Below are 13,078 nucleotides of genomic sequence, written 5' to 3'. Positions count from 1 at the left end.
GGATCATTCCAGCTGGCACATGAGTATGCTGTGATTTCCTCATCTTAAAAACCCAAACGACAAAGTTCCTTTTGATCCCACTTCTCCCACCAGTTACCAGCACATTTTCTTTCTTGCATTGACATCCAGGTACCACACCCTCTTGGGTTTCGTCCCCCATTACTTCTCCTTCCTCCTCGGCCTCCTTTGCTTGCAGCTCCTCCCTGTTTAATTTTACTGTATGCCAGTGCTCAGACCTTGATTCTCTTTCTTTCTCTATGCTCTTCTTCCCTTGAGGATGTCAGCCAGTGTTATGGCTTTAAAAATCATGTATGTGCTGGTGACTCCCAATTATGTATCTCCAATTCGGATATTCTGCTGAACTCCAGACTAGTAATATATCCAAATGCTGTATTGACATTCCTTTTTGATGTCTAATATTAAACTCAACGTGTTCGGAACCATTTTTTTCTTCCAAAATATGTTTTACCCACAGCCTTTGTCATCTCATTTAATGGCAACTCCTTCCTTCCAGCTGCTGAGGTTAAAAACCTTGGATTCACTTTTGACTCCCTTTATTTTCTCACATCTTCTCACCAGTCTTTCAGAATCCTGTTGGGTCTGTATTAAAACTACACCTAGAATCTGACTGCTTCTCCCCTCCTCCACTGCTATAGTCCTGGTCTGAGCTACGGTCATCTTCCCATGGACAGTGCAGTAGCCTCCTAACTGGTCTTCCTGCTTTTACCCTTGCCCCACCTCCTGGCTGCTGGATTCTTCATCCAGCAGCCAGAGCAATGCTCTGAAATTCTAATTCAGCGTGGGTCACTTCTCTGTTCAAAACCTTGCAACTCGTCCCCATTTTACTCAGTAAAAGCCAAGGTTTTTACAGGCCCTGGGTTATCTGCTCCCTCTCTCTACATGTTCACTTCTTCGATTTAATTTCTTATTCATCTAGTCATTTTTGCTCTGTTTCAGCAGCATCCTAGCCCTTTATGTCAGCTGTTGCCTCTGCTTGGAACCATCTTCTTCCAGTTGTCAGCATGAAAATTCCCTCCCTTGCCCCTAGTCTTTCCTGAGTGTCATTTTCTCAAGGAGACCTACTCTGAACTCCTATTTAACATTACGTTCTCTCCTGCTACTCCAATGCTATGGATTCCCTCCTTACCCTACTCTACGTTATTTTTTGTATAGGCATTCGTTATTTTTTAACACACTAGATAACTTACTAACGTATCATTTCCATTAAATATCTCCCTTTCTCCTTTGGGATGTAAGCTCCAGGCAGACACAGATCTTTGTTTTGTTCACACGTGTAACTGAAGTATCTAGACCAGTCCCTGTCATTTAGTTGGTGATCAATACATGTGGTTTTTTTTTTTTTGTGGTACGCGGGCCTCTCACTGTTTTGGCCTCTACCGTTGCAGAGCACAGGCTCCGGACGCGCAGGCTCAGCGGCCATGGCTCACGGGCCCAGCCGCTCCGCGGCGTGTGGGATCTTCCCGGACCGGGGCACAAACCCGTGTCCCCTGCATCGGCAGGCGGACTCTCAACCACTGTGCCACCAGGGAAGCCCATCAATACATTTGTTTTTGAATGAACAAATATGAGTGTAATTTTGTATGATGTGAAGTCTGTTTTCAAAAATTATATTTGACTTTAGATGGATGCATTCAAGATATGCTAGAGAAAGTTCATGTAAATACTTATTTTCAGCACGTTTAATTCCCTTCTACAACTTCTAAGCGATATCCTACTCCTCAGCAAAATATTAGACTTTGGTTTGGGGTGTTGTGCTGCCATCTAATGAGGTAAATATAAATTACATAAATTTCCTTTTATTCTGCTGTTGCAGTGCCTTTTTCTTCAGGAACGCCCCCTTACCTTCCTAGAGTTGCAAAGACTTGAGGGGAATATTAACTAGTAGATTTTGATCCATATCCTTGTATGCACGCAAGTGGAAGCATGCAAGCAGCTCTCTTGAAGTCTGAAAGTGCCTGATGTACAAAGCTGATGCAGAGTGAAAGATTATATCAATTACAGAGGTATTATCTTTACTTCAGATAACATTTGCACTGGAAAATGAAACAATTTTATGGGTCACACTTTTATTTACAAAATAAACCTCCGGTTTGACCTTGTACTGACCTGGAACATGGGGGATTTCTTTACCATAAAATGGAGCCCAGAGGGAAAATTTGCAAGAGACTTAGGAAAGTGAAAGAGAAGGACTGCATTTTTTTCTCTATGCCTGAGACTCAAAAACAGCTTACTGGGGCTGGAATTTTAGAGGTAGTGGACCACAACAGATTTGATTCAGAAGCCAACTTTGCAGGAAATATCTCACAGGACTATAGACATGGTTCAGCTTTAAGTACCTTGTAACAAAGGGAAATACTGAGGCACAGAAGCCTATCTGATGATTGATTATGGAGCAACATTCTGAGAGGACTAAATGAAGACCCCTCACAGCTTAAAATATCATAGAAAATTTATTGCAGTGGCTCCAATGTCTATCATTTTATGCACGCTGTGCATGTGTTTCCCAAGGACTAGAAAATTATCCACATTATATTGGCAATCTAATCCACAGTCTACCTTCATCTCATATATTTTTCCTCTCCCAGGAAGTTGTTTCTCTACCCTGTTCTTTTTTTTTGCGGTACGCCGGCCTCTCACTGTTGTGGCCTCTCCCGCTGCGGAGCACAGGCTCTGGACGCGCAGGCTCAGCGGCCATGGCTCACGGGCCCAGCCGCTCCACGGCATGTGGGATCTTCCCGGACCGGGGCACGAACCCGCGTCCCCTGAATCGGCAGGGAGACTCCCAACCACTGCACCACCAGGGAAGCCCCCTACCCTGTTCTTTTTTGGTCAATATTTAGTTTTGAAGTATAGTTGATTTATAATATGTTAGTTTCAGGTGTACAGCACAGTGATTCGGTAGTTTTGCAGATTATACTCCATTATAGGTTATTACAAAATAATGGCTATAATTCCCTGTGCTATACAGTATATCCTTGTTGGTCATCTATTTTATACACAGTAGTTTCTATTTGTTAATCCCATACCTGTAATTTGTCCCTCCTCCCTTCCCTCTCACCTTTGGTAACCACAAGTTGTTTTCTATATCTGTGACTCTGTTTCTGTTTTGTGCATACATTTGTTGGTATTATATTTTAGATTCTACATATAAGTGATATAATACAGTATTTGTCTTTCTCTGTCTGACTTACTTCACTAGGCATGATATTCATCCGCATTGCTGCACGTGGCAGTACTTCATTCTTTTTAATGAATAATATTCCATCGTATATATATACCACAGCTTCTTAATCCAGTCCTCTCTTGATGGACATTTAGGCTGCGTCCATGTCTTGGCTATTGTAAATAATGCTGCTGTGAACATTGGGATGCGTGAATCTTTTCAAATTAGTGTTTTCGTTTTTCCAGATATATACCCAAGAGTGGGATTGCTGGATCATATGGCAGTTCTATTTTTAGCCTTTTGAGGAACCTCCACACTGTTTTCCATAGCGGCTGCAACAATTTACATTCCTACAAACTACGAAGGGTTCCCTTTTCTCCACATCCTCTCCAGCACTTGTTATTTGTAGACTTTGTTTTTTATTTTATTTTATATATTTTTTTATACCTCCAGTTTTTTTGAAAGACACTGAAGAACTTAAAAAGAGTAAAGACTCTTAGGAAAAGATGTATAAAAGATCACGTGAAAGAGGGAACTCTCTCAACTCTAAGTAGATAGTGAATAACAATAGAAGTAGGTATGCTACAATAACTTTTTTTAATACATATTTATTGGAGTATAATTGCTTTACAATGGTGTGTTAGTTTCTGCTTTATAACAAAGTGAATCAGTTATACATATACATATGTTCCCATATCTCTTCCCTCTTGCGTCTCCCTCCCTCCCACCCTCCCTATCCCACCCCTCCAGGCAGTCACAAAGCACCGAGCTGATCTCCCTGTGCTATGCGGCTGCTTTGTAGACTTTAAATGATAGCCATTCTGACAAATGTGAGGTGATATCTCCCTGTTGCTTTGATTTGCATTTCTCTAACAATTAGTGATGTTGAGCATCTTTTCGTATGCCTGTTAGCCATCTGTATGTCTTTCTACCTTGTTCTTTATGATTGCTAAGAGTTTCTTCTATTTAGTTTTTTATTTTTATTTTTTACTTTTTTTTACTTGAACTGTGTATCTGTGGAACATACATCTTAAATTTTCCCCTTTTTAAGACTCGAGGTCTTAAAAAGTCATCTTTATTTTATAGACCACAAGGCCATGTTATTATTTTTTATTATGATAATCTGCAATGTTAATGCAGTCTCTTGGCTTGTTTATTCTTAAAAATTAATTTAACAGAAATATCTCTAACCTCAAGTGCTTGACAGTTTGAATGGCATCAGATACAAAGTAGAAAATTGACATCCTGGCTAAAATTCTATGCAAAATTTATACTAGAATGAGGCCTTAAATGAATTTCAATAAATCCATTCTCTTCCAAATATTTTTTATCAAGTATCTACAAATGAATTTACTAAGAAAAAATCTGTATATGATTCCAAATATTTTGAGATTTTGATTGGTTGACTTTCATAGTAGGACAAACCCTTAAGGAGTCTCTGTATCACTATTTCAGCTACAGAACCATGAGGCTAAATTTGTGCTCTGTGTTCCTTCTTCCTCTAGGATTCATTTTGTTTACTTAAATGCTTGAAGCTTGATTCTATTCTCACCCTCTGTCACTCAAGAATTATAATAACTTGCGGTATCGAATGAGTAGGAGGAATATTGCTGAAAATAATTTAAAAGTCTTGACTATGCTTGTAGAAATTGAGTCTCATACTATTGTTAATCCTGACTTTCTTTTTTTTCTTTTTTTTGCGATACGCGGGCCTCTCACTGCTGTGGCCTCTCCTGTTGCAGAGCACAGGCTCTGGATGCGCAGGCTCAGTGGCCACGGCTCACGGGCCCAGCCGCTCCGTGGCATGCGGGATCCTCCCGGACTGGGGCACGAACCCGCATCCCCTGCATCGGCAGGCAGACTCCCAACCACTGCGTCACCAGGGAAGCCCCTGACTTTGTATTTTAAATGAAGTACTAATTTATTTAAACCATTTTATATAAAAAAAATTCCAGACCACTTAAATTTTCTCTTCTCAGAAGCAATAACAATCTACCGGTAGCTTTTTGGAAGCTCACGGGTTGTTTTTTATGGTTGGAAAGGTATGAGTCATGTACTAAATTGTTTCCTTAATGTAATTAATGTGCAAGGCAAAGTGGAAACTGATAAGTTATAAATGATTATTATCTTTCATGAACTTTTGCTTTTAGAAACTCCTGTTTTTTTCAAATTATGTGAAATTCACAGTCTATTTTCCATTTATGTTTCCTCACCAGCATAGTTTTAAAGCATAAGATAGCTCTAAACAAGTAGAAGCCAACTAGAGGTTGTCAAGTATCCCTTCCCTGTTCAACCCTTCTGTTCATTTCTCCCCAGACTGTTTATTTGTTCAGTGTCTAACCTTCCAGATAGTGAGAACCATCTCTGGTCAAGGGTATGAGTGAGTGCAAGCTCCCGCCAGCAACTAGAAAGCAAGGGCTAGGCAGAAAGATCACTGGACCTTTCTCTCATTTCAACAAATAAGTAAAGAGGGTTGAGTATGTGAACCATTTCTCAAACAGAGCATGAAAGAGGAAAAGCTGCGACAGTTAAGAATTTGCTCATCCTTGTGGACCTCAGGGTTGGTTTAATCCTCATCTATGGAATGTGATTTAAAAGGCTACATGTCAGAGGGAAAATCTAAAGTGAATGAATAACCCATATGTTTAGCAAGGGAGTAGAGCAGTATATAATTGGTCACCAATAACTAGAGTTAGCTTTATGCAGTGCATATTCACAAGGTAGAATAATGGCATTGACTAGTAACCAAGGGATAGGGAACACTTTATGCCAAATAAAAGACTTCCTTCTTAGTATAGTTCTATAAATGTGCAAGTCTTGTAGAAAAATGTCTATTTCCCTTTAGTGCTTGACTTAAAATGTAGCTTCCTTCCTAAACCTAATCCCCAGCTCTGTGCATTTCTTTCACAGTATCTAGCATAGTATGGCTTTTTTGCATGTGATTATTTGTGTGTGTGTGTCTCCTCCACTAGACTGTAAGTGCCACAGGGCTGGAACAAGGTCTCTTTTGCTCATCATTACATCTTCATTGCCTATCACGGCACCTGGCACATAGTAGGTATTCAGTAAATAATTGTTGGATGAGTGAAATTGACAACGTATATGTATATCTGTGCCAGATGATGTTTTCATGTAACTAGCCATGTCTGAATTCTAGTGATGAACACAGCTTGGGTTCAAATCTGATCTCTTTCAGTCTATATGCCCATGTCAGAAGATAATACAGATGTGAAGTAATAAGGGCTTGAACACATTTGAAGTGAATTAATGGGATGCTTCTTTTCTTATAACAATTTAGAACAATAGAGAGAATCCTTCCCATAAGAATATCGCTAATCTGGTCATTACCAGGAGAACTAGCAAGGTTCTGAACTGGCCAGTAGGTGAAGACCAAAGCTGCATCTATGCTATTTAATGGATATAATGACCGACAACAAGTAACTGAGCTTCCATGGGCTTCACTTCCTTCTTATGAAAGCTGAGGCGGTTGGACTAGATGGTGTTCAGGTTCTTCCTTTGTGTGCCACATACCTTTCCATGACCATGGACGCAGAGATTTGAGGTTTCTTTAGCAGGAATGGAAGACAACTAGAGATAATGGCTATCCTACAGACCTTGACACTCAGTAAAAAATTTAAAGTTAAGAAACATGAGATCTTAGGAAACTCATGAAAAAAGAATACATAGAATGAACAATCTAGACTCCCACTGCCATGAGGATAATCCACTTTGGATACTTCAGCTAGCAATACTGTTACTGCGTTGCTGAACTTCCCATGTTGTGAACAATGACTAGCTTTCCATTTTTAAAATCACTCTCTAAGATGCAAAGTCTGAGGAATAACTAATCAACCAGGGTCATGTCCCTTGCTCATGCCCTGGCTACCTGGACCATCTGTCTTCCCTTCTCTTTCCATAGAGAGAACCAAGGCCTTGCTTCCTTTCTAGTCTAGCTGATCAGTTTCTGGGGAGGCAAAAATAACAAACCTCTGCTATATTGGACTTGTGACAAAATAACAATCTAGTGAATTCTTTAATCTTATAATTCTGAGGCTGAATGAAATAGCTTCATGGCATAGATCCAGATTTAGAAAATGTCTTAGACAGAACCAGGGGATGCATGGTTTATGTGCCAACCTTTGTTCCTGTGCATCACAGGACACCCACTGCTTTGAAAGCTGCTCCAGGTTTTCCGGAGGGTCAGAGGAGGCTGTCCTTTTCCAGCACTGCCAGCAGCCACCCAGAGACCACAGCCACTGGGGACAATTATTTGTCTTCTATGCCTGTGCTTCTTCCGCTGTCTTACTGCCCTGGGGCTATGAAATTTGACTATTGCTCTGATGATAAAAATGCATCCCATTGAAAGTGTGCCGTGGCTGCTCTTGTTTTAACAAATAGTTTCAAGGAATTCTTCATTAATAAGGGGGATATATAAAGGTTCCGTATCAACTTGATCTTACTTAAGGAAATAACCTGACATGATTTCAAGCATCCTTTTCTATGTGATTAACCCCACTCTAATCTGCTAATCTTCTCGGTCCTGATCCCCAAGTTTTCAATTATATCTTCTACTGTTTTATTTAAACTTTGTAATTTCATGTATGTTAATATGAAGTTATTATGAATCCTTTATGGACAATATCTATATAGTAATCTACTCATTCAAAAAAGAACTAAGGACATTCACTGTTTTAAGTGCTGAGTATACAATTGATGAACAAGTGTCAGTTCCTATTCTCAAGTATCATACAACCTTGTGAGGCAAATATATATGTAAAAAACTATAGTACAGTATTATGAGGCATGGTGTATATGTCTCCACAGAGTGTCCTGGGGGCAGAGTGGATGGGCACCCAACCTCTCAGTGGGCAAGGGTAGAAAGGGTTGTCATGGGAAGTTTTTCAGACAAGTTGACAATTGACCTGAAATCAAGAGGAAAGAAAATATTTTTTACATAGGAGAAGCATGATAATGGCATTTTGGAATGTGGAAACAATCTGTGCAAAGTGAGCCTGGCATAATTGGTGAGTGGAAGGTAGTTTGGTTATGACTGGTGTATGTTTAGATTTATCATTGGTGAGGTGGAATTTTTGGTGTGGAAGGGCAATGATCACATTTGAGCTTGAGGCAGATCACTTCGGTGGCAATCACTGTGGAAGATGATGGAGAGGAAGCGGCACTCAGGCATATGTATGTGCATAGGTGTGTGTGTGCGTGTGTGTATGTGTGTGTCACTGTGTGTGTCTGCGTGTATGTTCTCAGAGGGGAACAGGGAAGCCAATGACAATGGCAGGGTGGCATAGTACCTTCCCCTTTCTGGCTTTTAAATTCCAGTGCAGAGGTGTGTGTGTGTGTGTGTGTGTGTGTGTGTGTATGTGTGTGTGTGTGTGTGTGCACGCACATGTGTACATGTAAAGGGAAACACCTAGGGAAAATTTATACCCCAAAGGGAAACTGAATAAGACTGGCTAAATGAGAAAAGGGAATAAATCTATAAGTGGGCAGTTATACATGAATACTAATTTTGAATTGAATAAAAGACTTATGTGTTTATATAAATTCACATGGCACATACATTTCCTCAGTTGGGGTTCTGTTTGCAAGCTTGAAGCATCTAGCATTGGTAATACGTGTATGCATATGCCACTAGGTAGCACATTAGTTGGTTCACACACAAAAATACAGCATGGATCTCAGAGCCATCTGTCATACGCTCGGCTAGATGATGTTAGAAAATGAGATCTTTGAGGCTGTTAATTTGTGAGATACTGAAATAATATAGAATCATATTCTCAAGATTAGGAAGGACTTAGAACTGTTTGGTTCTTCCAGTTAGTGGCCACTATTTATTTTTAAACCTTACTCATTGCTGAGTATGTGATCAAAGACACAATGTAAGGAGAGCAGGCAAATATTCCTTCTGGTTTCCTTTCCTGCTTGTCTCTCCCTTTCTGGCACGTGTTTGCTGTCTGACAGGCTCTGTGCTCCATGCTGGGGCATCAGGAAGACTCAGACACGGATCCTGACCTCGTGGAACTCAATTTCTCTAAGAGGAGGCAGACAGGACAAGAACTAATTATAATGCAATTTAATAAGTACTCTAATAATAGAATGAGACAAGATTTGGGAGAATGGAGAAAAGAACAATTAATTATTGTTGCCCAGCAGAATTGTAGAAGTCTTCACAGAGGAGGTGACACCTGACCTGGCTGTTGAAGGATGGACAAGATTTTGCCTTGTTAGGAGATACGTCAACTGGGAATCGCAGACTTCAGACAGAACGCGTTTCCTTACCATTCAAAAAGAGCCTCCTGAGCCTGTGTTCAGTGACTCAAGAACTTGAGGACATATGTTAATGTTGAAAAAGCAGACTAATTAAATTCTAAAATTGGATTAAAAACTTGGACCAGAGTCTGGGCGTGACGGTGACATGCGGAAGGAAAAGAGAAACAATATTTGCTGTTTGCTACAATTGATCAAGGGCTTAATATAGTTGATCTCAATCCCCAAATCAGCAAAGTAGGTATTAGTACTTTTTCATTTTTAAAGGTAAGAAAAATGCTCAAGGTCACTCAACAGTAATAGCCAATATTTGGACTTGGATACTTCTGACTGCAAAAGTCAACGTGATTTTCACAGCACACTCTTGCCTTTATGCACCTGTGTTGAGTATACTATATACATATACACACAAATACAGAGCATTGTAAACAAACAAAACTACATACATACAAATAAATAAATAAATCTTACACACACATATATATATCTTACTTGTGCTCTTTTCCATGGTATTGCATCTGTGTTGTAGGAAAATTTTTGCCCACTAACATAAGTGATTTGGAAATAAAGTATATTATGCTCTTCAAGGCCTTATTAGGGAATAACTTTGGAAATTTATGTAAATGGACACTAGCAGGCCTAATCCTGGCTGGAGCTGTGCTCTTTTGTTTTACTTTGGTACGAAATATCAGCGGGACAGCCTGTACCTGTGGCAAGATTCAGCCCATTGCTGAATCTTTTTACTGAGAAGCTTTCAACACAGAGCTTAGTTACTGTTTACTAACACTTACAAGTGTTAAAATCTTTCATGTCAGCAGGTTGGGGATCTGGCTCTTGACTCAATGGGGGCATTTTGTTGACTTCATAGGGTTCTTACAAAGGAGATCAAAGGGATGCATTATGTTTCAATACATAACTTTATAGGACAGATGGAATCCACCTTGAAAGACCCATGACACTTAGGGCCAGATTATCAAAAGTTTCAGACGCTAAAACCTATTAGCTTGCTCCAACCTTTTCCTCACACGGTCAGCACTTTTTAGCTTCATTTATAGGTAGTGGACAGTCCAATTTGAATTTTAACTACTGCCAAAGTTCAAGCATGGGTTAGAAGGATGGCCACTGAAATATGGGTTCTTCTAATGATACTGTGGTCTGGTATGTGAACTTGCTGCCTTGAATGGTGATATCACACAAATGGCTAAATCACTCTATTTGAATAAAGAAATTACCCACTCATAAATTTTGGGGAGAATTCTGGAGCTTGGTGTTTGGCTGCGTGGCCGCTTCGCAAGTCTGTCATATCTCTGAAGAGAAAAGGGCATGAAAGTTGTTTGTTCTTTCATCTTCTGGAAACTCCAAAGGGATTCTGCTCTTGCCCACATTTAACACTGGAAATACACACAACCTTTGAGGTTCCCCCCTCAAGCCTGAAACAAACTGCAGTGTTACAAATGAGGGTGGTGCGCTCGAGTATCCCTATGTTTTTAATCTGTGAAAAGACATGATTTCTGTACATCCAGACCATTAACGATTAAAGCTCATCAAAAATCTTATTTTGTAAAAACAATATATATAGTAATTTAAAATAATTATTTTATAAATTAAGGTGATTAAGAGACATCTTGCTATTTGATGAAATAGGCACTTAACCGTGTTTGAAAATATTTTTAAATGTAATTACGTCCCAATTACTTTAACATATACAACATTCCAGTACTTTACTGTCTTTCACATATACTGCTATTTTAAGTGGTGCTGCAAAATGAAATCTTTTGGATTTTCTATAAACTTTCCAAGTTTCACAATTTAAAAAATTCTTATTTTTCCATTACTTTAAGCAGTTGGTTTAATTAAACATTTTCCCAAACAGATGCTTTATTTGTTCATTTCTTAGTGACTCATCTATTTATCAACTTAAGATTTCAAAAAAGTAGATGAAAACAAATGTTTACTATTTTAAAAATAATATGACTATGTATGGCACTAATTTGATTAAGCTTGCAAATGTTTAAAGTCTACAAATTACATGTCTAGTATTTGCGAGATAACTGTCTTCCAAAAAATTTTTTTCAGAAATTCATATATGCTATATTTAGACTTGATAAATTTTCTAGTAATAAAATAAAAATTGGCTACCATACATACTATGCAATGTCATAAGTTTGCTTTAAATAATAATTTATTTTCTTTTGGTGTTTTTAGAAATCTCCTCCCCCTACCCCCCATTTCTGTTAAGAGCAACTAGGAATATTTTTTCTATTCATATAGTTTCCTTCCAAGCATGTTGCCAGATATATTCTATAATTAAGCATTAAACCTTGTCATATAGAACACTTTTGTTTGCCCGCTCTTCTGAGCATCACCCTTTGAAGAGTGTGCTTTCCCGCTCCTGTCTTGCGGGGACCCATCAAGAGCAGCAGAGGTTAAAGGCATCCACCCACCCAGCAGGTGTGGAAGTAGGAGAAGTCTCCGTCTTCCTTTGTTGGCGGCTCTGAAAGTGCAGGTGTTGAACGTCAGCATCATCATTCTGTTTGATAGTCGGGCTTTTGTGTGTGTCAGGTGGGACATTTACACTAAATCTGAAGGAAAAAAAACCTCCCATAACTTTGTTATGTGAGAAGCATAAAACAGATTTTTTTTTTTTTTTTTTTACTGGTTTTAAAGCTGCAAAGATTGGAGTGGCTTTACCTGTCAAGACTTCAGGTAGGAGTCTTGTTTTAACTTGACCATAAAAACAGATACAGTTTATTCCTTATTAAAAAATAAATAAACATGAAATGGTTCTAAGTAGAGCACTAGATATTTCTAGCGTTTAACTGAGAGTTCTTGGGCAAAGTGAATGTTTTGCCCTTGTTGGAAGATACCCCACCTTTATGATACTTCTATTTATTTGGATCCTTTAGGTTTCAATGATAATTGTCCTTTGTTTTCTATCACACTATCTGTCGACTTAAATTAAGACGTATGTAGCACCAGGTCAGAGGCACTGAAGAAAATCTCCCTTTAAAACACAGAAATTATCTCTGGTATCTCTTGGCTGCCTCGGCTCCAATTCAGCTGTCAGTTCTGCTCCATGATTCATTCTGATAATGGTAACCAGCTGTTGATTTAAAAAAAAAATCTGTCATTGCTAAAGTTCAGTGCAGGCTTATTGGTTCTTTCTGAAATTGCCAAAACAATATAATAATGATTTTTATGTTCTTTATACCCAAATATGTTATTGTCTTTCTGCAATCCAGGTGGAAAAGTACATCTGTCATGCTTTGAATTCCCTTCGCATCTGAGCATGACTCAAATGGAAAAATAATTCTTACATTTGCATCACATGGAAAAGTATCAGAAAGGTTGTCAGGGCTCCATAGTATCAACTGGTGACAACACTGATTTTCCTAAATATCTTAGTGTCGTGTGTTCACTTTTAAAATAATTATTTAACATTTTTGTCTTTATCACCCAAGAGAAGAGGCTATGTGGCTCAAGAAGTGTCAATAATTTGATAAACTAAAAAGCATTTGTCTCTCCAATTAATTATTATCTTTTAAGTCACAGAAATTGGTAGGAAGGTGAAGCCATTTTATTAAAGAATATTAAAATAGCCTTTACCTGTTT

The sequence above is a fragment of the Stenella coeruleoalba genome (genome assembly GCF_951394435.1).
Source record: "Stenella coeruleoalba genome assembly, chromosome: 21".
Lineage (NCBI taxonomy): Eukaryota > Metazoa > Chordata > Mammalia > Artiodactyla > Delphinidae > Stenella > Stenella coeruleoalba.
Note: the sequence above shows the minus strand (reverse complement) of the source record.